The sequence below is a fragment of the Lissotriton helveticus genome, chromosome 5_1 (genome assembly GCF_964261635.1).
Source record: "Lissotriton helveticus chromosome 5_1, aLisHel1.1, whole genome shotgun sequence".
Classification (NCBI taxonomy): domain Eukaryota; kingdom Metazoa; phylum Chordata; class Amphibia; order Caudata; family Salamandridae; genus Lissotriton; species Lissotriton helveticus.
The window spans coordinates 1,369,615,039-1,369,627,818 of record NC_136065.1 but is presented as its reverse complement, the minus strand read 5'-3'; the positions used below and the strand labels follow the sequence as shown (position 1 = coordinate 1,369,627,818).

Sequence of the window (12,780 nt, the reverse complement as noted above, 5' to 3'; positions counted from 1 at the left end):
TACGTAGTAGTTGCGTTTGCAGATTGTTGTTCCTGAGAGCTGGGCTTCTAACCAGCTCTCAGGAATCCTGGTGTGTTAGACTTTCTGGAGTTTCCAAGGCGGCACTCGCTCGGTGACCCTTTTCGTCGCTAGTGGAATTTCAGCCTCCTGTACACCTTTCCACCTGTACCACTTCTGCCCAGATTACTGAAGAAGATCAAGCGCGACCAGATCCAAGTCATTCTTGTGGCTCTGGACTGAGCATGAAGAGTCTGGTACCCTGAGCTCTTGAGCATGGCCATCCATCCTCCGATCAGACTGCCTCTTCTGGAGGATCTCTTGTCGCAGCAGCAGGGGGTGGTCCTCTACCCGAACTTGTCCAGCCTCCACCTCCTTACGTGGAGATTGAGCGGCGACAGTTGACAGCTTTCGACCTTCATCCTGAAGTCTGTAATGTCATCTTGGCAGCCAGGTGTCCCTCCACTAAAACGTTATACACCTGTAGATGGAACAAATTTGTGGCATGATGCACAGCAATGGTTGTGAATCCCCTTTCTGCCCCCCTTTCAGAGGTTCTCCTCTTCGTTGTCAGGGTTCTTCTCTTCGTTCTCAGGGCTCTGCTCTGGGCACTCTAAAGTGCTAGCTTTCAGCCATCTCGGCCTTTCTGCACCTTCCTGACCAGCCTTCTCTTTTCAAGTCTTCGATTGTAAATAGAATCTTGTTCTTACTTACCTTATGTGTGCTCCCTTCGAGCCACTACATAATTGTCCTCTTCGTCTTCTTACCTTGAAGACCGCTTTCCTGCTTGCCATCACATCTGCTCGCAGTGTGAGTGAGCTTCATACTCTTTTCTCTAAGCCTCCATTTCTTGCAGTTCATTTGGACAAAGCGGTCCTTCACGCTAGGCCCTCTTTTCTGCTCAAAGTGGTTACTTCTTTTCACATTGGTCAGACCATCACATTGCCTACCTTCTTCCTGCTCTGCACCCTTCCAAAGAGGAGGAGAGACTGCACCATCTGGACCCAAAACGTGCGCTGTCCTACCTTGACCGTACTAAAGATTTCCGGGTGGATGATCAACTCTTCGTGGGTTATGTGGGCGCTAAGAAGGGTCGGGCCGTGCACAAACGTATCATCTCTCAATGGGTTGTCCTATGATCAAAATCTGTTTATCTTTGGCAAAAAGGAACCTCCAGTAGGACTGCACGCCCATTCTGCTATGGCGACGGCAGCTACTACTGCTTGGAAACGTGAAGTTCCGCTCATTGACATCTGCCAGGCAGCCATGTGGGCACCCTTGCACACGTTCACCAAACATTATTGCCTGGATAGCCAAGTCTGGAGAGACGGCTATTTTGGCCGTTCTGTTCTCTAGGACTTTCTGGTGTAAACTTGGTTTGCAGACCCACCTCCGGGGTTGGCATTGCTGGGGTATCTATTGTAAGGTAAGGAATCTATAACTATGGTCTCTTTCAGATGAATAAGTTTCTTACCTTCTGTAACGATGTATCTGTAAGAGACATACGTTCGTTATAGATTCCTTACCGCCCCACCCATCCTCCTCATTCTGCAAAATGACTTCTAGAGATAGGGACTCCCTCCCAGGGCCCTAGTTTTGTGCACCAGTGGTCAGTGTCCTGCATGGCTCTGCGCTTCTGGCGTGGAAAGTTGTCAGAACTGACGTCAGCGCGCAGGGGCTGCGTCCAAGTAGACACCACGACGGCGACCACGACGCGGACTATGGATGCGGTGTTGACCGACGCCACCTACCAACGCGCAGGGGTACTGCTACAGAAAAATTCTCCCTATCCAGTCTTACACCTCGGGAAGGTAAGGAATCTTTAACTAACGTATGTCTCTAACAGATACATTGTTACCAAAGGTAAGCAACTTGTTCATTAGTTTTGAAAATCTCATGATGATCCATCAAACAATGACCAAGTTATTGACACATAAAAAAATGCTCTTCCTATCGGATCTAGGTCCTAACTATACCTACCTACCTACCTACTGGCAACAAGTGTTGTGTGTGTTCGCGCATGTGTCTGTATGGCTGGGGGGGGTGGGTTGTTGGAGGGGAGCCTCTATCTTTGTAAGTCATTTGCTTGCTGGTGCCACTCCTCTGCGTGGCTGTTCCCTGCTCCTCACTCGTCTGCAAAAAGGCTGCCTCTGTGGTGTTTTGTATTACCATTGCTTCGTCGGTGACTGTGCACGACTCGTGTGTTGAAAGACCTGGTGTGGTGTGATGGCGTGGAAGACCCTCTTCCCATTGGTCTTCTTGTGGAGGTAACTCCACTTCTATGTTGGCCTCTAAACTGCAGGACTCCCATCAACTTTGCTGTGTTGTTGCCCTTTTTAGGCCTCGCGTGACCCAGCGCATGAGCTGGTGTGACGAGACTTTTAGTAAGGGCTTCTAAAAGTGCTACCATGGCCGGCCTACAGCTTGCGTGCATGTGCGTGGGCTTTCGCGGCCACGTTACTTTTACAGCCGTGCCTCGCGTGTTTTTTAAATTTTTTATTTTTGCACGCGAGCGCACACAACTCCCGGGCTTGCTGCTTTCACTTTTTTCACGTAGCAGGTGTTTGTTGAGCCTCTGTTGTAAGATGTGCAGTCTTGTATATCAGTAGGTATTATGCCACTTGTTGGGAACAACATTTTTGCGCCACAATGTACAGATAATGGTTATTAGTGCCTGGAACATGCTTCTAAATTTCAGATAAGGCAAGTTTCTCAGATTTTGAGCTGTGATGTGTTTCAGTGACTGTAAATTTAAACTCCTTGTCTTCCTAATCTGCTGTAAATGCTGATCCACCTAGCATTTCAGGAGGAAATTATCCTGTTGGCGACATCAAATAGAAAATGTATTGGACTGTACTTACCACCGCTGCTCGGCACACTACAGAAGACCTCTGAGCTAATTAGAAATAAGCACTTTGCTGCCACAGTTTGTCTCCAGAATTGTATCCGTAAATTGTCAGTCCACTCTGAACCATAGTTTGTGCTGATTTTAAACTCCCTCCTGCCCCGCCCTACAAACAACTAGGTTTTGGGTAGCTTGGTATTATACGTTGCCATTTAATGTTGGCTAATGGATGTGTATAACGTGTACTTTGTCAAATAGTAAGCATATATTGTTATCGTAGGTAGAACCAATTCCCAGAGAGGTTTTTTGTTACGTTTCCCCCTCCACCCCACTGAACTGTCATGCTGTGTTTCCACACACTTATTGATCCATGGATTTTCTTTTTGTCTGTGGTATCTTATTGCGTGTAATTTGCGACCGTCTAGTACGGTATATGACGATGGTACCTAGTGCTTCCATTGGCATAGTATGCACCTGGTGGCTGAAAAATGCAAACAGATTTTTTTAGTTTTAATAAAGGACTGGTGGCACTTCAGTATTGTCGATTGGAAACTCCTTGATGTGATACTGCCTATTTTAACCCCTTAAGTGCTGCCGTCGGCCAACGGTCGTCACGGGCACTACCTCCCCAGTGCTGCGCACGACCGTTGGACGTCCAGTTCAGCACCGGATAATGGACAGCGCAGCACTGGGGAGGTTTGTTTACTAGCTTTAAAGGGGTTAAGTCATATAAACATACATCCCCGCTGTTTGTCCTCTTCATTCCATCAGGGACTTGCTCCGTGCAACGGAAGAATTGAACTGGTACAAACCATGGAGCATTGCACTTCAAAGATTCCTTGGCATCTAAACTGTGTGGCATATTTAGAGTATGCAGATCTTTCCTTTAAGGTAAACTGATGTTCGAGGCATACGAGCTGCAGATTACACACTATGCATAGATGACCACCTAGTGTTGGGCCCAGATGTTTGCAGTTTGTTTTGTTGTAGAAAAGTCTTTGGAAGTCACAGGATAGGTGACTCCTCCTTTGGATGATACTGTGCATGGGCATCGGCTCCATCCCCAGATTGTTTTTTTCCACCACCGGGCTCAGATGTGTTTCCAGCGCTCAGTGTTGGAACTGTTTTCCTTTGGCAGGCAATCCTCACCAACTTCCGAAATTTAGTTTCGAACGCTTTCCAGTCGGCGCTACTCTTCAACATCGAGGATCTCGATTCCGGTCGTCGTTGACGGCCTTCGGGCCTAGCTAGGCCTCGACTCCAGCTCATGGAAAGGACGCCATTTAAAAAGTGTCCTCAATGTGGGTCGAAGTTTCCCCACACCGACCTGCATGAGGTGTGTAACCTCTGCCTCCCTCCGGAGCACGAGGCAAAGGACTGTTCAGCTTGTGCCTCTTTTCGCTCCAAAAAGACACAGAAGGCCCCAGTCACACCCTCGCCATCGGGTACACATCGGCACTCTGCTTCTACTGCCCCACCTTCGGGCACTGCTAAGAAGCCAATTAGGCCTTCAGGCGACTCGGGCTCGAGTCGGCCTTCACGCGGTGCCGGAAGCCCATCTACCGGCACCGAAAAACACAACGACACCGACTACACCTACACCCAAACCGTCGGCGCCGAAACATATCACTAGTCCTTCGGCACCAAAACCCAGGTCGGAACCAAGCAAACCCGCCTCGGATTCCAAAAACAAAAAAAAACATTGGATCTGAAAAAACCATCGGATCCAAAAACGAAACTGGAACGGAAAAAAGTCTCGGAACCGAAAAAAGCCTCGGAGCCGAAAAAGACTCCTGCTTCCCCAGTGAAAGACATTGTTAAGAAACCAAAATAAGCCATTTCGGTGCCCAAGCCTTCTTCCGCACCAAAAGATCACCCTCCTGCTGAGGATTTACCTTATCCAGACCCTGCTCAAAAGACTCTAGCTAAGGATCCAATCACTGAACACTTAATTTTGGCTTAAAAAAAGCGACCACGGGACACACCAGCTCCAGCTCCAGCTCCGCATTCAAAGAAGAAGGATATGGCTACCTCTCCCCTAAGACTGCCTTCCCCTTCTCTTTCACCTGTACCATCACCACATCCTCCCATACCACAGCATTCCCCAGCATCCTCCAACATACCAGACAGGGATGATAGCTCTGATGATATTTGGGGGTAACATACCTGATCCAGCCACGCCTACAGGATCCCCTGAGCCGTGGGATAATTATACCACCCCAGTTGTCCCAAATGTCCCTCAGGATGACTTATACCCCTCAAGGCCTTCCCCACCAGAAGACACTATAGGGTTTAATGAATTAATTCCCAGGGCTGCACAATATCATGGAGTGGACATGCATACAGACCCTGTTGAGGAAGACTTCCTAATGGATACCTTTCATAATGCACAAAGGTCCTCATCCATTTTACCAATGCTCAAAGGAGTGATCATTGCAAAAAACACAGTTGATGGACAGAATGTAGAACAATGTCATACATTCACCCCAGTACAAGGATCTGGGCCTAAATCCATCGTTTTTTTGCACTCCACACCACCCTGGGTTAGACACTGGCTATATGCAAATCAGCTCTGAACCTGTGCCTCATGGGAACAGTCCAGTCCGAACTACCAAGCCATGTCTTTCACAGGGTCAGAGCTGATTTGCATATAGCCAGTGTCTAACCCAGGGTGGTGTGGAGTGCAAAAAAACGATGGATTTAGGCCCAGATCCTTATAATAATAATAATAATACCGACATTTGTAAAGCGCACAGCTACCTCCGCTGGAAGTGTCCCGGCGCTGTCCGTATACCGCTTAGGAACCCCTCCTGGCTTCCCTGTGAAATGCCCACTCCTGGGCACTCCCCAGTTGCGGCCAGGCATCCCAGCGCTGTTGGGGCCGTTGTGGAGATTAAGCAAGCTATTGCCCAGAGTTGCAGAGTGGGACCCATGATTAGAATAGGCACTGAGGCGAGAATATCAGGTCAGAGGAATTTTGAGCCCGAGACCCGCCGAGGCGGGAATCGAACCTTGGTCCCGGGCCAGAGCTCTGCATCAAGGTCTGCCGCTCTAACCATTGAGCCACACTTCTCCACATTGAGCCACACTTCTCCTTGTACTGGGATGAATGTATGACATTGTTCTACATTCTGTCCATCAACTGTGTTTTTTGCAATTTTCACCCCGAGTGGGTTGGGTATGCTCAGACGTGAGTCCCAGGCTCTCCACACCACTGGAGTCAAGCTATCCAGGCTGATGAAGGCTGATAGCCAGTGACCGGTCCTTGGATGCTTGATTCCGGTCTGGGAAAGACATGGCTTGGTAGTTTGGACTGGACTGTTCCCATGAGGCACAGGGTCAGAGATGATTTGCATATAGCCAGTGTCTAACCCAGGGTGGTGTGGAGTGCAAAAAAACGATGGATTTAGGCCCAGATCCTTGTACTGGGATGAATGTATGACATTGTTCTACATTCTGTCCATCAGCTGTGTTTTTTGCGATATTCACCCCGAGTTGGCTGGGTATGCTCAGACGTGAGTCCCAGGCTCACCACACCACTGGAGTCAAGCTATCCAGGCTGATGAAGGCTGATAGCCAGAAACCGGTCCTTGGATGCTTGATTCCGGTCTGGGAAAGACATGGCTTGGTAGTTTGGACTGGACTGTTCCCATGAGGCACAGGGTCAGAGCTGATTTGCATATAGCCAGTGTCTAACCCAGGGTGGTGTGGAGTGCAAAAAAACGATGGATTTAGGCCCAGATCCTTGTACTGGGATGAATGTATGACATTGTTCTACATTCTGTCCATCAACTGTGTTTTTTGCAAAGGAGTGATCAAGCATGCCCCTGAAGTTTTCAAGGACCCAGTCAGAACTCGGGTCATTAACCCTCGTATAGAGAAAAAATATAAAGCTGCTCCCTCAGACCCAGCATATATTAAATGTCCAGTACCACTAGAATCACTTGTAGTTTTCAATGCATGCAAGAGAGCAAACTCACAGTCATCAGGGGAGGCTGCACAACCAGATAAGGAGTCTAAGCTACTTGACGCATCAGGGAAAAGAACAACGTCTCAAGCAGCAAATATGTGGTGTATCGCCAATACACTGGCATTATTAGCCAGATATGACAGGGCACTTTATGACGAGCTAGAGTCATTAATGAGGCACCTCCCTGACAAGTACAAGGATAGAGCAAACGAGCTTATCCAAGAGGGTAAAAACATCACAAACACCTCTATTCGGTGTGCACTCGATGCAGCAGATACTGCCTCTAGGGCAGTTAACGCCAGCGTTTTACTACGCAGACACGCCTGGCTACGTATATCAGGGTTCAAACCTGAGGTACAAAGTAACATTCTTAATCAGCCCTTTGATGAGCAACACCTATTTGGACCCAACGTGGATGTATCACTAGAAAAAATGAAAAAGGATACCGACACCGCCAAATCTATGGTAGCCCTGCATTCGCAGGCTCCCAGACGTTCATTTCGTCGCTCATCCTTTTGAGGTCCCACCAGGGGATATACTTCAGACACAGCTTCTACCTCGTACAAAGCCCCTACACAGTCCACTTACAGCAAGGGCTACCAAAGGGGGGGCTTACAGGGGTAACAATAACAAAGGCAGAGGTAAAAATAACGCCTCCCGCACTGCCTCTACCCCTGCCCAATGGCTCCCTTCCCCCGTCCCATTCCACGCCTGTCGGGGGAAGACTCCAACAATACCTGGCAGCCTGGAAAAACATCACATCAGACAGGTGGGTGCTCCAAATAATTAAATCAGGTTATTGTCTGGAACTAACATCTACCCCCTCAAACATACCACCCAAGTAGCGCCCAGGAACATTTAACATTTAACATTGCTCAGACAGGAGGTAATATCCCTCCTGCAGAAAAATGCAACAGAAGTAGTTCCAGAGCATCACAAAAACAAAGGAGTATACTCCCTATATTTTCTAATACCAAAGAAGGACGGATCTCTAAGACCCATCCTAGACCTCAGACCCCTAAACATTTACATACAGTCGGATAATTTTCCACTGCTGGTACTAAACGACTTCCTTGTCACTCTAGATCTCAAGGACGCCTACTTCCATATTCCCATCCACACAGCGCACAGAAAATATCTCAGATTTGTGCTAGATGGGCAGCACTACCAGTTCAAAGTGCTCCCATTCGGAGTCACAACAGCGCCAAGGGTGTTTACCAAATGCCTAGCAGTAGTAGCAGCACACTTAAGAAGACAACATATTCATATCTTCCCATATCTAGACGACTGACTCATAAAAGCCAGCTCATACAGCCAGTGTGTGCATCACACTCACGCTACTATTCAACTGCTTCACTACTTGAGATTCACAGTAAATCACACCAAATCGCATCTTCAACCCTCGCACAACTAACACTAGCTTATCCCTCTCCAGCAAGGATAACAAGCGTACAAGCTCTCCTAACAAAATTCAAACCGCAACACTCGCTACCAGCTCGAGTGTTCATGCAGCTCATAGGAATGATGGCACTTGCATATTTGTAGTACCTCACGCAAGATTGCAAATGCGTCCACTTCAAGAGTGCCTAGCACGCCAATGGAACCAGGCTCATGGTCAACTGACAGACCTAGTGTTGGTAGACGATCGGACTCATCGTTCTCTGCAATGGTGGAGCACCAAAAACCTTTCCAAAGGGCGACCGTTTCTGGAGCCAGTTCCTCAATTAGTCATGACAGCGGACGCATCGCTCTCAGGCTGGGGAGCTCACCTACTGCATCACACCATGCAAGGCAGGTGGACACCGCAACAGAAGCTACTCCACATCAACCACTTTTTTGCTAGCTGTGTTTCTAGCCCTAAAAGCATTCCAAACTCAAGTGTCAGGCAAAGCTGTCTTAGTCCGCACAGACAATAAGACAGCTGTGTACTAACTAAACAAACAAGGAGGGACACACTCTCTGCAGCTCTCTCAGTTAGCACAGCAGATATGGAGATGGGCTATACCACTAAAGATCTTTGTCTTAGCCTAAAACATCCCAGGAGTGCAAAACACTATAGCAGATCTGCTAAACTGTCAAACACAGCAGATCCACGAGTGGGAACTTCATCCGTTCTTTAAAATGTGGGGACAACCTCAGATAGACCTCTTCGCCACCCACGAAAACGCAAAATGCCCAAACTTTGCCGCCAGATACCCACACCCATTGTCCAAAGGCAATATGATATGGATGAATTGGTCAGAACTATTTGCGTACGCTTTTCCTCCTCTCGCACTACTTCCGTTATTGGTACGCAAACTACAGCAACATTCCCTAATGCTCATCCTAGTCGCTCCAACTTGGGCCAGGCAACCGTGGTACACCACGCTGTTGCAGATGTCTGTCGTACCACATCAAAAACTAAACCTATCTCCACGCCTATTAACACAGAACCATGCAGAGATCAGACACCTGGACCCAGATCAGCTAAACCTAGCGATCTGGCTCCTGAGGTCATAGAGTTTGGTTACCTCAACCTTCCCCCAGAATGTATGAACGTTATCAAAGAAGCTAGACGACCCACTACTAGAGCATGTTATGCCGCTAAGTGGAAACGGTTCGTCATATACTGCCAAAACAACCAAATTAATCCTTTAGACGTGTCTATTCAACACATCATAGGAGATCTATTACACCTTCAAAAGTGTAACTTAGCCTATACATCTATCAGGCTACACCTTGCTGCCATTGCAGCATACCTACAAAATAGACAGCACCTATCTCTTTTTAGAGTACCAGCTATTAAAGCTTTTATGGAAGGACTCAAAAGAATAATTCCCCCCAGGACGCCACCTGCACCAGTGTGGAACTTAAACGTGGTTCTAACAAGATTAATGGGACCTCCCTTTGAACCATTACATAAATGTGAATTGCAATTCCTAACCTGGAAAGTAGCTTTGCTAGTAGCCATTACTTCTCTCAGAAGAGTTAGTGAACTACAAGCATTTACAATTCAAGAACCCTTTCTCCAAATGCATCATAACAAAGTGGTTCTTCGTACTAACCCTAAGTCCCTTCCTAAAGTCATTTCACCATTCCATCTAAATCAATCTGTTGAGCTGCCCGTATTTTTCTCACAGAAAGAGCTCTACAAATACCTTAGATGTCAAAAGAGCATTACTGTACTATATCGAAAGGACACAAGCTTTTCATACAGCAAAACAGCTTTCTGTGTCTTTCTCACCGCCACATAAAGGCAATCCCATATCAAAATCCGGGATCGCTAGGTGGATTGTTAAATGCATACAAATATGTTATCACAAAGCCAAACGTACCTTAACAATTCCTCCAAAAGCCCATTCTACAAGAAAAATAGGGCTTCAATGGCATTCTTAGGGAACATTCCCCTAGATGATGTATGCAAAGCACCCACATGGTCTACACCGCACACATTCACAAAGCATTACTGTGTAGATGTGCAAACTAAACAACAAGCCACTGTAGGCCAGGCTGTACTAAAAACTGTGTTTCAAACAACTGCAACAGATCCTGGTGGTCGCCGCCAAAGGTGGGTACTGCTATACAATCTATGCATAGTGTGTAATCTGCAGCTCATATGCCTCGAACGGAAAATGCTACTTACCAGTATGCATCTGTTCTTGGCATGTAGAGCTGCAGAGTTACACATGCCCACCCGCCTCCCCGGCTACCTTTATCTGTTCCAGTATTATCTTAATTAGATACAAATCACATGGACATCACTACCTCTTGTACAGCTCCATCACTTCCCTAATGGCGAAAAACAATCTGGGGATGGAGCCGATGCCCATGTGCAGTAACATCCAAAGGAGGAGTCACCTATCCCGTGACTTCCAAAGACTTTTCTACAACAAAACAAACTGCAAACATCCGGGCCCAACACTAGGTGGCCATCTATGCATAGTGTGTAACTCTGCAGCTCTACATGCCAAGAACAGATGCATAGTGGTAAGTAGCATTTTCCTTATGATTCGAGAATTGTAGGTCGGTTTGTATCCCGTACAAGAATACAGGGTGCTTCTATTTTTTGCCTGTGATGCCGTAAGCATGGTGGCTTTCTGAAATCTGAAAATGTACATAGCAGCTCACACAAACCTTCTGTCTGGACATATTATCAAACTGTAGACGAGAGGTGCTGTCAGATTTAATATTTGGTCAGTATTCTCTAGGCCAGGGCAAAATGTAAATTGCGCCGTGTAATTTTGGGAATTTCATGTTGCGCTTATTATACAACTTCCACAATCACGCCATTTTGCCACTTAGTGGATTTGCTTGACATTCACAGTAAAAAATCTACTGGGATCGAATGCAAGCAGCTGTTCACAGCTTTTATTAAATGTCCTTGCATCGAAAATTGACGCAAGGAGGCATTTAGTACTAAAATAGTTCAAAATATCAGATTTTCATTTTGCGTAGCTTTGCTGAAATTTCACGTAATTACACTGACGCCCCTAGTTTTCTCTCACTTCCTCCCGTAGGAGGAATGAGTACATTTTCATCCTAACAGATGTTTTGTCAACATGACCACTGATTGTGCTCATTTGGTTACAAGTGTTATAAGTTATAAGTGTTTAACCATGCAACAATTATTGTTATTGCACCAAGGATATTGTGCTGTATAACTAAATACTTTTAAAGTCCCAAAAGCGAGACCTATTGGCTATGCCAATGCTTGTTTAGGTTCTGCAGTGTGTCATCCACAGCACCGCCAAATAGGTGTTCCCTGTTGATTGATGTGTTGTTGATGTTGGCCTAAATTCATTCTTGAAGCCCTGAAACCTGCAGCCAGGAATGTCGACTCAACGTTGTTCCAAATAATTGTTACCTGCTCGCTGTGTCAGCAGCATCCATTGCCGATTCCAAGCACATGTTTGGGATATTCTTTCCTTCCTCCACAAGGGAGCTTGCCCTCTATTGGTACTGCTCTGGCAGATGTTTCATCAGTTCTGCCATCTCTTCCCAGTGTAGGTGGGCATATCTGTTGAGCAGAGCATTAGGATTTGTGATGGGCCATTGCAAAACGCCCCCTCGCCCCCTTCCGAACTTCCACCCCACCCTTTCCATTCTTTTGCTTTCTTATTTAGGAGTGGCCTAGAAGTAGTTCGCACAAGCACTCTTTTTCTAGCTGTGGCCACAATGATAGAGCCTGCTGCCGGATTGCCCCATATGTAAGCACGATCCTTCAAAGAATGTTTAGATTTCTATCCTACCCTGGGTGTAACTAACCTGCAGGTTTCTAGACTAGTTCTTATTAGTTACCCTCACACACCCTAGTGGTGTCATGCTTCATCATCGGGTCACTCCGACCCCTAAAAGTCGAGGTGGGCTCAACCCTAATTTGGCATTAGGGTCTTAGGACCATTAAAATCCAGAAAAGACCCGTTTTATCTATTTTTAACAACCGGATATGACCCAAGAATAAAGGGAAACCAGGGGTCAGCTCCACGTGTTTTATCTTTAAGTCCCCCGCCCTTCATCTATCTAAAGAGCTACCCAACACTGTGGTTGAGCCCACCTCGACTTTTCGGGGTGACCCGATGATGAAGCATGACACCACTAGGGTGTGTGAGGGTAACTAATAAGAACTAGTCTTCCTCCCTGAACAAACACGGTCATGACTAGCATGATGCTCATACCCTAGGTAGAAAAGTGCGTAATCCATACCACTACAGACATCTTTTACTTTAGAGTACACACTATTTGGCAACACGCCATATCATAGTGTGATTGGAGTATCTTTTGTGATATATGTCTCTAGGGAGGACATACTCCGGTTTTTCTTCCTCTCTGAACCCCTCGACCCCTGGCAAACGTCCCAGTAGGTCTTTTGTGATAATGGTCAATGGATATGTGCCTGCTCCCTCTTCTGGGAAATCGGCTTTGAAGTTCTGTGGCTCTGGAGTCATTGGGGGTTCCAATTCATCAGTCATTCACCTCCTATACGTTTTCT

At 46.8% G+C, this 12,780-nt stretch overlaps 1 protein-coding gene across 2 annotated transcripts in view; it reads left to right on the top strand.

The window, feature by feature from the left end:
* TCP11 (t-complex 11) overlaps positions 1–12,780 on the top strand; it is a 323,210-nt gene that overhangs the window by 88,012 nt on the left and 222,418 nt on the right. The gene's annotated exons all lie outside the window — the stretch shown is intronic.